The 14388-nt window shown below is 40.3% G+C and overlaps 1 protein-coding gene across 3 annotated transcripts in view; it reads left to right on the top strand.

Annotated features, from left to right (window-relative positions):
- Nucleotides 1-14388, top strand: part of LOC131968221 (R3H domain-containing protein 2) — a 58565-nt gene continuing 44177 nt past the window's right edge. For all 3 annotated transcript variants that reach the window (XM_059329002.1, XM_059329003.1, XM_059329001.1), the window contains exons 1-2: nt 1-269; nt 636-689. The gene's annotated coding sequence lies outside the window, so the exon portion shown is untranslated. The remainder of the gene's footprint in view (nt 270-635; nt 690-14388) is intronic.

The following is a 14388-nucleotide window of genomic DNA, read 5'->3' as shown; positions in this document are numbered from 1 at the left end:
AAAGTGACGCTGACACACACACATACAAGCCGGAGCCGAGAAGGGGGAATAGCGTTTTGTTTCTTTTTTTCTTTAATTTGTGTCCTTTTATTCTTTGGCATTTTGTTGTTATTTGGCTGTACTCTTGTGGAGGATTAGACTGGCTCGCTCCGCAGCGCTTTGCTATCTACCGCTACCGTTCATGCCGCTTTCCCCTCACGCGGCGCTATTTTGACAGTCGGGGTCGCATTGAACCAACCGGAGCTAGCAGCACCATTATATTAGCATTGGTAAGTCATTCGGAAGGCTAGCTAACCGTACCAGCTAGCACCTCCTATTTTAACAACTGACAGTGCTAGTACAGGTTTATAACAAGGTTCGCCTTACTGTTAACATGTGCTACTCTGCTGGCTAACCGGTTGTTATATAAACAGCAAGTTTTGTTAGCGTATGGTTACTAGCGCACACTGAAAAGAAAAGGCTAGCTAGCGGGCTAACATTAGCTAGGTGGCTAGGTGCTGTAGGTGGCTAATTATACTCGCCGGAGGAAGCAAGCTAATGCCGTGAGCTAGCTATTGTTAGCGTGTGGGCAAGCTAATATTTTCAGTCAACTGCACAGCCACGGCTCTGACCATACTGCCATCTGTTCTTAACAGGCACAACTTGAAGGATTCTCCACACGGACCCACGACATAACGACCAGCAAAACGGTGAGCTGAACCCTTCAAGATGACTTGAGATAACTTGCGATCGATGATCCATGAGTCCTAAGTCAGATATATATATAACGTGACGTTAAGCACCATCTTTAAAGTCCGCGTTCTCCATGCCTTACACGAGATGGCCATGTTAACATCTTATCCTTCTAATCTTAGCTGGGAGACCTTATTGAAACTCTGTGAGTGAATGCTAATTATCTGGTTTAATATGAATGAAGTGGTTGGAAATTGTTTGTAGCACTTCGTTGCAAACACCACCGTAGCTGGTGACAACAAGGTGTTATTTATGCCATTAAACCCTAGCGTGTCTATGTTTGTGTCCACTGATGGTCAGAAACGACACCAAAGAAGGTGTAGATGGAGTAACAAATTAAGCGGAAGTTACCAACCCAGAGTTGGTATAAATAATTCACTTTCAGTGGTTTATGAGGTTGAATTGAAATGAGCTGATTTAGGAAACATAAAAACGACACTACTGGGCTGTGCAGTCTGCACTATTGCCTTGCAGTTATATCTTGTGTGATGTGTTCCTAAACTTTCTTTGCCATCCTCCAAACTAAGGGGACTATCAGTTGTCCAAGACCTTACCTCAGTGGGGCATATTTCTTATGAGTGAATTATAGAGATGAAACAGTCACTCATCTAATTTTCCAATCCATAGTTAACTAAACACATTGTTGAGGAGGATTCAACTTAGAGATATGGTTTGCTGAAGATAAATATGACAAATGGCCACTGGTCTTTGTATCCTGGCTTTAGCTCAACATTTTGATACTCAAGCTGAAAATAGATGGCAAGATTGTTGTGTCAAACTAGGTGGGATCACTGCACAGACTGTCGGAGCTGTGATTCAAACATCTGCTCTGGGAAAACAGCATGTGTGTCTGAAAACAAATATTCATTACAATTGGCATTGGCCAGTCATGTGATGCAGACAATTGGAAAGTGACAGACACTAACTGCTAATAGAGGCACATTTTATGTTGTGATTGTCTTGACAATGTTACAATTTGTCCATTGCCTGGTAGACTGATTTTAAGTGACAATAATGTAAAGGATGTACCCCTCCTGAGCAATTTTAAATATTTCATAAATCATTGGTATACAGTAATTATTTTGCCACAAGATGTAACCACATTACACATTGTTTGATCGCATTTGTACTTTAGCCACCGGTCTTTCCTAAATAATACAAAGTCAAATTGCTGGTGTAAGAGTAGTATCATTGAGAAAAGGCTTATCCATCGTAAGAACTAATGTGAGTGAGTCATTGAATCAACAGTCTGCTGTTGCTAAGGCCAGCAATGAGAAAGATGGCGTATCCTGCCTCCCTGTCAACACATTTCCCCCTTCTACCCTGCAACTTGCAAATTTTTGTGTTGCATTACTTATCAAATTGTGAAGCTTCAGTAAATTGTAGATACTGATTTTTTGGCCGGACTAGTGTGAGATTTGATAAAAAGATTAAATGAGTGTGCTCATTCATATTTTTCTTGGTTGCAGGATGCATGATTACAAACATTTTCTTTTTATTCATACAGCAGTGAATCATGTGAATGTATGTTTTTGGCTGCAACCTACTTGCTTGTATTGTATTCACTTCGCACAATCAAATATTTATGCAAGCAAAGACGGTCGATGTAAAAGTGATTTTAATTGTGTATCTTACAGGGAGATGTAATTGAAATGGCCAGCCATTATCGGATAAGACATGGTCTCTGTTGTTATTTGTCAGCGAGTATCCATATCTTCTGTCTCTGAATCTCTGTTTGCAGCAGCATAAGCAGAAGAGTGGCTTTTTCTAGAGAGATTTGAAGAGCTATTTTTAGATCTCTGCCAGAGCACCAAGCGTGGTGCTGTTGCTGCTGCTCCTATCTCTCTCTTCTCTTAACCACTCCTGCTTCTGTTTCGCTGTCTCTCTCCATCTTTATTTGTTTCCCCTTCTTTTCCTGTTCTGTTTGTTTTCTGAGCTCCCTTTTTCTTGGATGTCTTCCTCTGTCACTATTTCTCAATCCTCTGTTTCCATATCTTTCCTTCGTTGCTTGCTTTGATGTAAATTATTGATCAGAGCAGAAGGGAGGCGACTGGTTGCATGGCCGTAAGCCTGGCCTCAGACTGGGTATAGCTGCCTGACTGACTTCAGTGTATTTTCTGCAAAGCTGGAGGGTTTTCGCATGATAGTTCAAAGGGAAAGAAAACAGAAAATGTATCACATGTTGAATTTCACCATTGGATTGTAGAATCCAAGCAGGGGTTGAAAAAGCGTCTCTTTTGTTAAAAAATCTGCTTGATTAAGCTAATACTTTTAGAATGGGTATGTATTGGCTTAATGCAGGAGTAGTTTTATTTGCTTAAAGATTTGGGCCAAATAAACCTCATTTAACTCAAGTCAATAAGAAACTGGTTATATCCAAACATTATTGTATTTAGTGAGGCCCTGTTTGTGCGTTTGCTGTGTAAATAATAGCAATTTTCTTTGTTTCCTTATAACTTTATCTCAGTAGTGTGCTGTCTTTAGAGCCTGCAACATCTTGTGATTGTGTTCACGAACGGTTTATCTGTGGTATCTTTGGCAACTGATCCTTGCTCTGCTCCTCCCCTTTCTTCCTCCTGCTTTCTAAGCCCTTCGCTGTCTTTTTTTACTGTCCTATTGAAGAGGCTACCTGGCTATCCAAATGCAGCATTAAGTGGCATTAGTGCATGCCATCCCCTTTATCCCAGTCATGTGGTCAACGTGAGACAAACCTTTTTCCTGAGCCATGCTAGGTTTTCAGAGTCATTGGTTGGTTTCTCATCTTAAGTTGGCTAGGTAAGATGAAGGTTAGTTGTGTGCTTAACATCTAGCTATCCATTTTCTGTACAGTTCTTACATTGCGCAGGATCCAAAAGGTGAGCGTGTAAGGTGAGAATGCTAACTGAGTCACAATGCTGCACCTATGCATGTGTATACAATTTAAAGTGGGATATACTGTAAACTCAAAAACAAAATAAATATAGACCATTGATATCAGCCTTGATGAATGTATAAAGATGAAGAACTCCTTGCTTATTATCAGGAGGGAAATAAAGATTTGCACCTTAAAATTTAAGTGGCAGGCAAACATTGTGGGCTTACTCACAACACCCCAGGTCCAGGACATCAGCCTCTTTTTCTGCCTTAAATTGTTGTGCTTTAGAGCAGTGTAGTGCCCTTGAAAGTAAAGACAAGAAGAATGATGTGTTGACTATCTGATATCAGTATTAGGTCCCAGTACCTTAAAACAATGTTTTCAGAAAACAGGATTATAATGAAACTTCAATGCCAGAGCTGAAAGAATAAGCATGATGTGCACATTTTTTACTTAAGAAACAGGCTTATGCATTTAACAGAGATGTGCTCTCACATGTAATGGATTTAAATTATGAATATAATAAATGTGGAATGAATGGGACACAGGAAACCCAAGAAGAGAGCAAGTTTATGTATAAATGAGAAAGATATGCATTTCTATAGCATTGACAAATGCTCCAATGCTGAGAAATGGGACAGTAAGGACTATGTAGAAAATAACGCTGTTTCATGTAGTTTTTATTCTTTGAGTGGGTTTTGGACTTCACCCATGTATGAAGTTCACCTCTAGTATGACCATTGGTCTGGTTACCTTGCACACTGAAGATTTTTTTTGTTATGCTGTCAAAAGTTGACTTGATTTATTCATTATCCTGATTACTGTTGTACTAAAAAAGGTAAAAAAAATAGTAAAAACTGCTGATTTAACTAACACTGTCTGACTTTGCCACAAGTCCAATAAAGCCTGGTTATGTGCTCTCAACTCAAAAAGTCAACTTTCTTTGAGACAGACATCCATGGACCTATGCTACCTTACCTAGAGTTCCCTGCTGACGTTTTCTTTGATGCTGAACTTTTGACTGCCTTTTTTCCACTGCGTCTTTCAGCTGCCGTTTGCAGTGAGAGGGCTGCAGGGAGTTGATGCAAATATGTCGTCTTGTGGGATTAAGGTTTTTCCAAGCTAATGAGGTGGTTTCATTATTTTCCCCCACAATCTTTCCTTCAAAACCCCATGTTTTCATTTTTTATTTTTGAACTTTGCAGCAGTGCTCTATTTCACCAGCAGCTGTCAGTATGTTGAGCTCATTCAGTTTGTCCAGACACAGGCCGCAGATAACGGCTTTTTATATTCCAGTGAAATGGAGATTGATGAATGGTGCATGGACTGTGTCTCCCGCCTGCCTGCTGATGTAGGCTCATGTGCCTTTTTGAAAAAAATGTTTTACCCAACCTTAAACTGTAGTAGTGAAAGAAGAAATGTATTTACTGTAGCTTCTCATATAAGCATCCTGCCATTGTATCAAGTGACATACTGGCTGATCCAAGCAGCCCTTTAAACAGCTGGGCTTCTTGCGAGCCCCAGTTTGGCTGTCATTGCAATTATATTGTTACATAGAGGCAGAGAGCAAACAAGATATGTAAGAGAGAGAGAGAGAGAATCCACACGAAAGGGAGGGTTGGAGGAGAAGGGAGCGGTGCAAACTGTGCGCATGATAGCATAAGAGCAGTAAAGGAGAGAGGGAGCCAGCCAGCAAGCAAGGCTTTCTCTTTCCCTGTAGTGCATGTGCTTCATTCAGAAAAAGAAAGGGGGCAGTCAAAAAGAGTTGCCGGTCCATTTTCATGAAACCCATTAACAAACGAGAGCTGTTGGTACCTACAGACAGGGAGGAAGAGAGCGAGCGTGAAGACGAAAGTAGAATGAGCTGAACAGTCCTGAAACTCAGCTATTTACATGCTGCAGGAAATGGATTTCATTCATCTGTACTACTTAGCAAGATAAAAACTAATGTCAATGCTGTCTTGGTCCAGAGCTGCTTCTGCTTCTGCTTCTTCTTCTGCAATAATATGCTTTTATCCTTGAGACACCTGATTCGACATGACTGGAGATCCACAGAGCTGAACACTAAATACAGTAAGCATGTGCTGTTTCTGTGTCTGTTCGTGGGTGTTCATCTTGTTCATGTGTCTTTCACAACTCTGAGAACTGGTTTAACATGCAGCCATTGCTATTGATAATTGTCTCTTATCTTTCTTGCTATTTGTAAAGTTCTTGCAGTAATTGTATTTCATTATACCTTAGTAACGATACAAAAATCATATAATGGGGCTAGCTGGAATATAGATTTTTTTTAATATGCCATGCTCACCATTTCTACACCATATTTTATCTGTGTGTAAGCTGGAAGGAGAACCCTGATTGGGTTTATGTAGATTGATTTTACACATTACAGGGTGAAAGACGCTAGCGGTTAGTTTATGTTCATATATGTTTGTACGGATGCACACAAAACATGTTTTGTGAGGCAAACGCTGAGGTAATAAGGAATTCCCTTCCACTGTGTCCCTGTGTGGGAGGAGTGAGGGAGGAGGAGGGTGGAGGTGGCCTGGTGGGGGTGGAGAGTCACTGAGAAGTAGGCGTCACTCTGCAACACTGTCATACTGAGGAGGGAGGGAGGGGTGCAGTTAAAAAGGACAACCTATGGGCTTACATAAGGCTGCATGTGGGAAGTCCTGTGTTATGAGACCCTGAAGTTTATCCTCAATGATCCTCTTGGCTTGAAGGTGCAGTAATGGGTTATGCTAATTGCCGTTTATGAATGTATCAGAAATGAGAAATCTCCTTTTGATCTCTAAAGACGATGTATATTTAAACACTCAATAACACTCAGTAATGTCCCCATTTATATGTGGAGAACAATATGCAGGAATGGGGAAAGAATAGAGAGGAGGTGAGAGAAAGGCAGCACAAGCGTGAGAGAAAGCACAACAGCAGAGCCCTCTTGAATAAAAAATCTGCCGCTATTAATAGCAAGCTGTCCTCATGGCCTCAGCACCGCTTCAGGTTTAGAAGACCTGGCTTTTCCCTCTCATTTTCTGTTCTGATGGTTATAGTTTAGCAAAATCCTCCTCATTGCTTCTTCATTTTATTCTTTTTTTGTTAGCACGGCCCAGATATGTCTTTTGCTGGATATGGGCTGTTTATATAATGACTGCCTATTTATGCATGTGTGTGCTTGTCTTTCAGTGTTCTATTAAATCAAGATGCATCAGTTTCCTAAGCGTTGAACCCTAATTCAGCTAGCTTGATATTGGCGCATAAAACACCAATGATCCTGTGATTCTACCCTCTTTTCAATTAGAAATGCAAAAGACAGACAACAACCACAGCAACCCCCAAATTAAATAGAAGCTGCCCGTTTGGTGTCAGGTTGCCAGAGCTAATGCTGTTCTTCCTGATGTCCGCTAGTCTACATGTTGGTCCCTTTCTGGAGCAGGAAAATGTATGGATGGCTGAAGTGGCTAAAGCTAACAAGTTAGTCTTTACTGACATAATGTAGTGAACTCCTATAAAGAAAGGGTGTGTGTGCATTCTTGTCTTGCATGTGACAATTACCTGTGTTGTTTGTCGGTGTGTGACTTTGGAGTTCTGCTCCCCAGGTAGCTGGTGCTCCTGCAGCCTCACTCCTGCATACTAATTGCCAATGCGTGGGAAAAAGATTTGGTATGAAAGAGAGCAAGGGAGGAAAAAAGTCAATAGCAACCCCTGGAGTAACTGCTGCTGTAATTGCCTTTAAGTCAGAAGGTTTCTTCTTTCTCATCTATTTTTTTTAAGTCCTCACAACTTTTGTTTAAATAAACTAACACGAAAATGTAGAAAGAATTCTTAAAAACACCCATACTCTCAGAGCATTCCCATCCTCTTGGCCCGTCTCATAACATCTTTCCTCCGTTTTAGAAAACGTTTTGCTACCTCAACTTCCTTTTTCAAGTTGTCATTTTAATGTATGTTTGTGTGTTGCATTTTTCTTTATATCCCATTGTCTTTTTTATTTTGTTAAATTCATTCAGTTTAATCTCTTTATGATTGGAAACTTACAGCAATGCAAATATGTAGTGGACACAAAGCAGTTAGGTGGCTAGTTAATAGTAAGGGGTAAGGGTTTTTTTTCTCTTACCCAACAATAAAATGTAGAGAGAGCTTATACCTCAGTGTTGGCTTTAGGGTCCAAGTGATAAAGGGCAAAAGGAGTGGTGCAAAACCCAATCTTGTGTTCAGATGAGACTGTCAAAGAGATACACCCACTTGTTGTATTGCAAGAGAGAGGCAAAAGGCAACTTGAGCCAACAGAGGGCCTTTCCAAACAGCGATCAATAAGCAAATGATAGAAGAGTTGAGAGTGGAAGGATGATGGAGAACACGTTTTACTTTACCAGAACAAGTTTAGGAGCGGTTGTTTCTGATGTAATTAGAAGGTTGTGACGATAGATGGAAAGTTTTATGGACAGAGAGAGAAAGAGAGAGCAGGAAAAACGAGAAGAAGGTGGGGACAGATAAATTGCTATCCTTGGGCAGGCGGAGGTATTGGGAGTGGTTGGCTTTTACAGGTAAACAGATGGCATAGCACATTGAGGCGCTGACCTGCCACCACTGTCAGGTCAGCTACGTGATCTAGCAACTTGCTGCCATGTGCAGTTTCTCTAATTAACACTACCTCCTAATCTGTGCTGAGATGCCAGTGCCATACACAATCACTTTCTCACACATGAAATGGGTGAGTAGAGAGCAATGCATCTAATGAATTTTAACAATGCCAATATATTTCATTGCAAAGAGTCAATGCATCCTTAATTTACCATGAGTAACATTGTCATTTGCTGAAGCTGAATAATCACAGTAAAGGAAAGAGTCTTTGTAATTTGATGACTTATTCAGTCAAACCTCTCTCATAAGAGTGTTTGTTCCAGACAAGTAAGAGTTTGGCGACTAGATGAGGATCTACACAGCTGTATTCAAATATAGTCATAGCCCTACTTAGTTGAGCTCACATATCTATCAAACGGTCCGTACAGTATGCATGTCATTTTGTGTCCACAGCTCTTTCTGCCAGCAGCAGGCCTGTCATCATCCCCCTATTTTTCTATTTTAGCACAGTGTCGTCAATGTTGAAACATCACAGTTGCCCGATGCCTGGTGTAATGGTAATGCAAAAAAAGGACAGAGGCCATGTTTTTATCCGTCTGTGCTGGCTTACTGTTATGGTCACTGCTGTTTGTGCTTTTAATCTCCTTTGTGATGTGTGTGTAATAGAGACATCGTGTTTGGGGTGTGTGCTTGGTTTGCAGTCCCTGACCTGTGGGTCTTTGGCCTATGGGATTTGAGGAGACTATATTTAGCTGGCTAGGTGCCGGGGGAAACTAAGGAGGTAGGAGAAACACTGAAGAGCAGTTGAAGGGGGATGCTGGGTCTGAGGGTTGGTTGGCTGGATGGCACCTAAATGGCTGGCACGTTGCCTTCCTGCTGGCCATTCTGAAGTGCACAAGCCACATTGTAAGAGACCACACTTTCTGCTGGCCCAACAGAGACAGCCTAGCTGTTTGACTGGCTTGATGCCTAACTTCCGGGTTAGGCTGACTGGCTGGCAGCTCTCGATTCTCCATCACTGTTTTGGCATGGTAGCCCTGCCAGCCAGCTGTCATTAAGTGTGGCTGTGGCAAATGGAGGTGGTTGTGCAGATCATAGAGGACATTGGTCACCATCTGGGCACATCCAGCTGTTGGCCAGTGCATTATTTAACATTTACTCAGGTTAAAGCTAAGAATGCCCAGCTTTAGCATCAGGGTTTTTTTAAAGAAATGTATTGGGAAGGTGTTTTTTTAGCCTAAGATGTGTGTTAGTGAATAACTCTTTGCTTAGGTTGCGTGTGTAATGTAAGCAAGTGTGCTGTAGGGGATTGGAGAGAGATTAAGTGTTGAAGCTGCTAGTTTTGATGACACTTAAATCTAGTCATGTCTGCAGAAATGGCCAATGCCATAGATTATATTGTTCCCCTTGGTTCATGCCTTTTAGAAATAATAATGGTTGAAATCTAAGTAGTAAAAAGTTGAATAGTGTGTGCAGGGATACCCTTGCTTGTGCGTAATAGCATCTGAGTGCACTGATCCATCCCTTTTAAAGATTCAGATACTGTTTCAGTCTGTTCCTCAAGTGCTGTCGTCATGTCATTTTTTTTTTTTACCCCTAGTAGGTCATCCATCACACTTGACTATGCCACAGCATGTGTGTCAATCATGGGAATTGATGTGCCTGTATTGATCTACAGTCTACAGTATTGAAGAGTGCGCAACAGTGTCCAAGGGTGGCTCATCATTTTGTTAACAAGGCTTTGAAATTTACATCTCTGCTACAACAGCATGCGTATGAGTTTCAGAAATTTATGAATTGATCTGGCCAGGAATAACATAGTATTGTTTGTATCCTATAGTTTAGTTTTTGTATAATTGTAATAATGTAATAATTATAATTTTTGTTGTTGTTTTTGCAGATGCTGGCAGTATTTGCCATGTTCACTGAGCATGTTCACATATGTTTTTTTAACATGCAGTTGAAACAAAAGGCAGAACCTATAACCACAGCCTGTCAGGTTTTTAATAAATCAGAGTATAGCAAACTCAAGGTAATTTCTGTAGAGGAAAATACCTATACAGATATGACGTTGAAGGACATTAAGAAACACAAGAGCACTGACCTCTACCATGGCCATGCCCTATTTTCTACAACATTTAATAGGTTCTTCCTTGGCCCATGCCTCACCTTTCCAACCAGTTTCATGAAAATCCTGCTGGTGTTTTTTTTATTTTTATCATCTTGCTGACAAACAACAACAAAAAAACTGAATTGCAAACATAATTTCCTTGGTGGAAGGCTGAAGTAATAAATGGCACTCAAAATCGCAATTAATTATATTGCATTGTTAAGCTTGTGCAGCATCGTGTAAATGTAGTCAAACATTAAAATAAAGAATCCCACTTAATTTAACAAAGCCTAATAACAACAACAAAGCCTAATGATAAATATAACCTTCGGCAATACGAAATAAATATTAGTTGAAACTATCCAAGGAATGATTTCTAAGTGCCTTTCTCAATGATCATTTTGACCACTCAGAAAGAATGAGGGCCTCAAGACAGTGGATTGGGGATTAAGATCCAAGCAACTATAGATGAGAACAGGCTGTGGGAACATAGTGGCATGAGTTTTGTCTGGAACGTGAAGCAGCTTTAAGCATTGGATCTCTTTCTTGCTCCAAGATACTGATCCATCCCACAAGCATCCGCATTCAGATAGGCAGCAAAGTGACATTTTGTCAAGCTTTTATATGTGGGAAATGTGGCATTGAAGTTTTCTGAAACAACTTGTGTGCAGTGTTTAACGAATTTCAAACTTGCCAGGAACTCCAGTTGCTTCTCTTATCTTCCTCCAGTCTCTTTTTGCTTCTTTAACTGTTTATTCATGAAATCATAGAACTAAGAAGACTGGCAAATTTTCTGTTAAAGTTGGAAACATTTTTGCTGCCTTTTTAGTACTTCACAATGCCTTTTACATTTTGCTTTATGCTGTATTGTGCAACAGGTAGACACAACTCACCATATTTCCAATGGAGTGTAAGGAGTAGGATTTCTCTCCCTGTGATCAGAGTGGTAACAAAATCCTTTTAGTGGGAGCAGAAACTCTATCTAAATATCTATCATAAGCAAATGGATGCACCAGTTGGCTAAAGACCACCAGCTAAACTGAGAGAGAAAGAGACTGCTTTGGTCATCCAAAGTGCATAGGAGGGATGCTGCAAATAAAGTTTTCCATCGGCTTGAGTTTTATTTATGCTTAAGCATACGTTGGTGCTCCCTCTCTCAGTGCCCTGCCAGACCAAGGCTTTCCGTATTGACCATCTCAGCCTATGCTCTGAGTCCACGTTCAGGGCTACCTTATAAAATAACCTGCATGCACCTTTTGTACGACTACAGAACAAATTCTGGTTCGATGAAAATGAGATGTTGGACTGAGTGGGCCAATTTTACTTCTGAAGCTTGGATAATTAAGTAAACTAGCTGAAAAAAGCAAACATACAATATGCAAATATACAATATGAAATTAATTTGATACGTGTCAAATATAAAGGCATACAGACTACAATAGGGCTGCACCATCTTAGTCGATAAATATGACTAATTGAAACAAAATTATATTGTTTTAATCAATTGATCTAAAAAAAAAAAAACAACAACCCTTAGTTTACTTAGGTTTTTTGTCATGGCAATCAACAACGCTCAAATTAAATACCACAAAGGGCAAACTAATGTGGATCAAATGAAAATGTATTACATCTTTATCTCTAATTAATTATGACTATTATTATTATTATCACAAATATTTATAGTCACATGTTGAAAAGTTGAAATCATGTTCCTCTCACCAAACACAGACCATGCAATGGCCAACAGAATAATATTGTGGCATTCTTGGGCATACACCAATGCTTCTGTAGGACTTCCCCTCTTAGCATATGCTCCTGGCATAGCCTCTTTAGTGCAGTCCGTTCAGTTTTAGGGTTAATCTCAAATGTTAAAGCTGGTGTCCTGTACGTTACCGCCCCGTATCAGCTTGCTTTTCAGCTAACCTGAAAAGGTAGCTGGGCCGAGTACTTAGGAATGATACTCTCTGATGAATGCAGACTTCATCTTGTGCATATGTAAATGTATATGTATGTGAAGGAAGGGGAGTGTCTGCTAAGGCCTACTTCCTTATTCTGGAGGTCTGTTCTTGTGTCTGTGAGCTCAATCTGTTTAGTTCAAGGTTCAGCTCCACCAGACCTAATAGTTAGTCACTGCTCTCATCAGGATGGAGTGGAACAGAACTGTCTGCAGTCAGTGTGTGAGGGGAGTCATCGCCAATCTGCACATTTTAAATAACTGTGTGCGAATGACTCACATTCTGATCACTATGTAAGCCCCATTAAGTCTGTGTGCCTGTGTGTACATCTGCAAGCCTTGTTTGGTTGCATGTGTGTATGTTTGTTGTGTCTGTGAGATCGAGCTGTGTTTTTCAGGCTATAAGTAACTCATGAGGCTGCTGTGTTTTTTGTGTGCATGTGTGTGCTGTTTTATTTGTGTTTACTCAGTGATAAATACACTGGGCCTTGTAATTGGGGAAAGGAGAGGGGTCGTGAGAGAGAGGGTGAGAAAAATATGGGGGTGTTGAGGGATATGGCTGCTTTTCTCTTGGTGACAGAGCCTGTTGCCATGGAGCTGGTCCTCCCATTGGTGGAAGTCTGGTCCAATCGCTTAACAGCACAGATTGTTTCATCATTGAGAAGTTTTTCATCTCTTCCTGTCTCACTAGCCACCCCTTGCTCCTCCATCTTTCTCTCTTCTCTCTCTTTCACTGCCCCCCCCCCCCCCCCCCCCTTCTTCTCATAGTAAAGGAAGGTTTATAAAGAGTGCAAGAGCTGCTACCTAATTTAATTTTGACATAGTTATTCATTTTACATCAGCAACTCAAGTTGAGCAGGTAGAATCTTTCACAAATCTCCTCACTGTAATTGAGAGGATAAGATTAGCCTCACAATCCCATATTCAAAGGTGCAATTTGTAATTTTGCTCAAAAACAGGGGGGGCAGTATTGCACCTGGTGCAAATAATGCATTGTTTACTAAACGCGCTGATGATACTATTCAAGGTTGTCCTCAAAAATGTGTAGTGAACGTTCCAAACTAAAATTAAGACCTACACCCAAACTGATATCCTTCATTGAAGAGATTGTTGTAATGATGGGTCCCTGGGCAGTCTAGTTCCATCTTAGCAGAGATTACTCGCTGAGCACAATGCACAACAAGAGAGCAACAGCCTGGTAGAGAGTAGTCACAGGCGGATGCACAGTTAGGGATGGGGTCTGCACGGTAGATGATGCGGCCCGTTACCTCCACAGCTAAGCTGAGTATGTGATGTAGCCTCTTTGTTCTCTCTGAGGGCTGATTGTACGCTACAGTGACTAATTACTGCCTTTAGAGGCATAAGTAGTATAACAAGACAAAACAGCCCGGAGCTGCAGGTTAGCATGCTAATTTTTAGATATACTTAAGATATATTTAAGATATACGACATGCATGGACATCTTTGACATGTCAACAATTCTGTTGGTAATGTCATTTTTAGAAAAAAAAAAAACCTGGCCAAATCTTCACATTTCACCTTAAATGGTTTGTTTTTAATTGACAGCAAGAAATTAATAATTCGGTGTAAAACTTGTGAACTATCTCTGCTTTGAAGCCAAAATTTGGTTGTACTCAAGAACCATGAAATGCACTTATAACAGATTGAATGTGAACATTTTTCCCTATCTCAGCAGTTCAAGTCCAATCTTCCAAGTTTTACATGAATTAACTACTATTGCATCACAAAACCCAAGAAACATGTTTAGTTTTTATAAAGAATAATAAAATAAATGACTGATTTTAAGTCTTTATTATTAAGTATGGATATGAAATGCATATGTATGTTGCATACTTTACCAGAAATCTTGGAACACGGCCAAATCAATATTATATTATAATTAATGATTATGTGGTGATTGAGTTGTATTTGGTGCTTTTTCTTTGAGCATGTAAAAGAGTATTATTATGAACCTTCGCTTAAATTCAATATGTGTAAATTAAGGGTCATTGCAGTATCCACTTTGCAAGTTGAAATTGCGGAATGTGCTCTTGTGGTGCTCCTTCTTGATTGACACACTGATAACAAGATGCCTTCTAGGCCCAGCTTGCTCTTAGTATTGGACATTACATTGGCCATTGATGAGACCAAAAT

This window comes from Centropristis striata, chromosome 3 (assembly GCF_030273125.1).
Source record: "Centropristis striata isolate RG_2023a ecotype Rhode Island chromosome 3, C.striata_1.0, whole genome shotgun sequence".
Taxonomy (NCBI): domain Eukaryota; kingdom Metazoa; phylum Chordata; class Actinopteri; order Perciformes; family Serranidae; genus Centropristis; species Centropristis striata.
The sequence above is the reverse complement of the archived record's forward strand: the minus strand, read 5'-3'. Positions and strand labels throughout refer to the sequence as shown.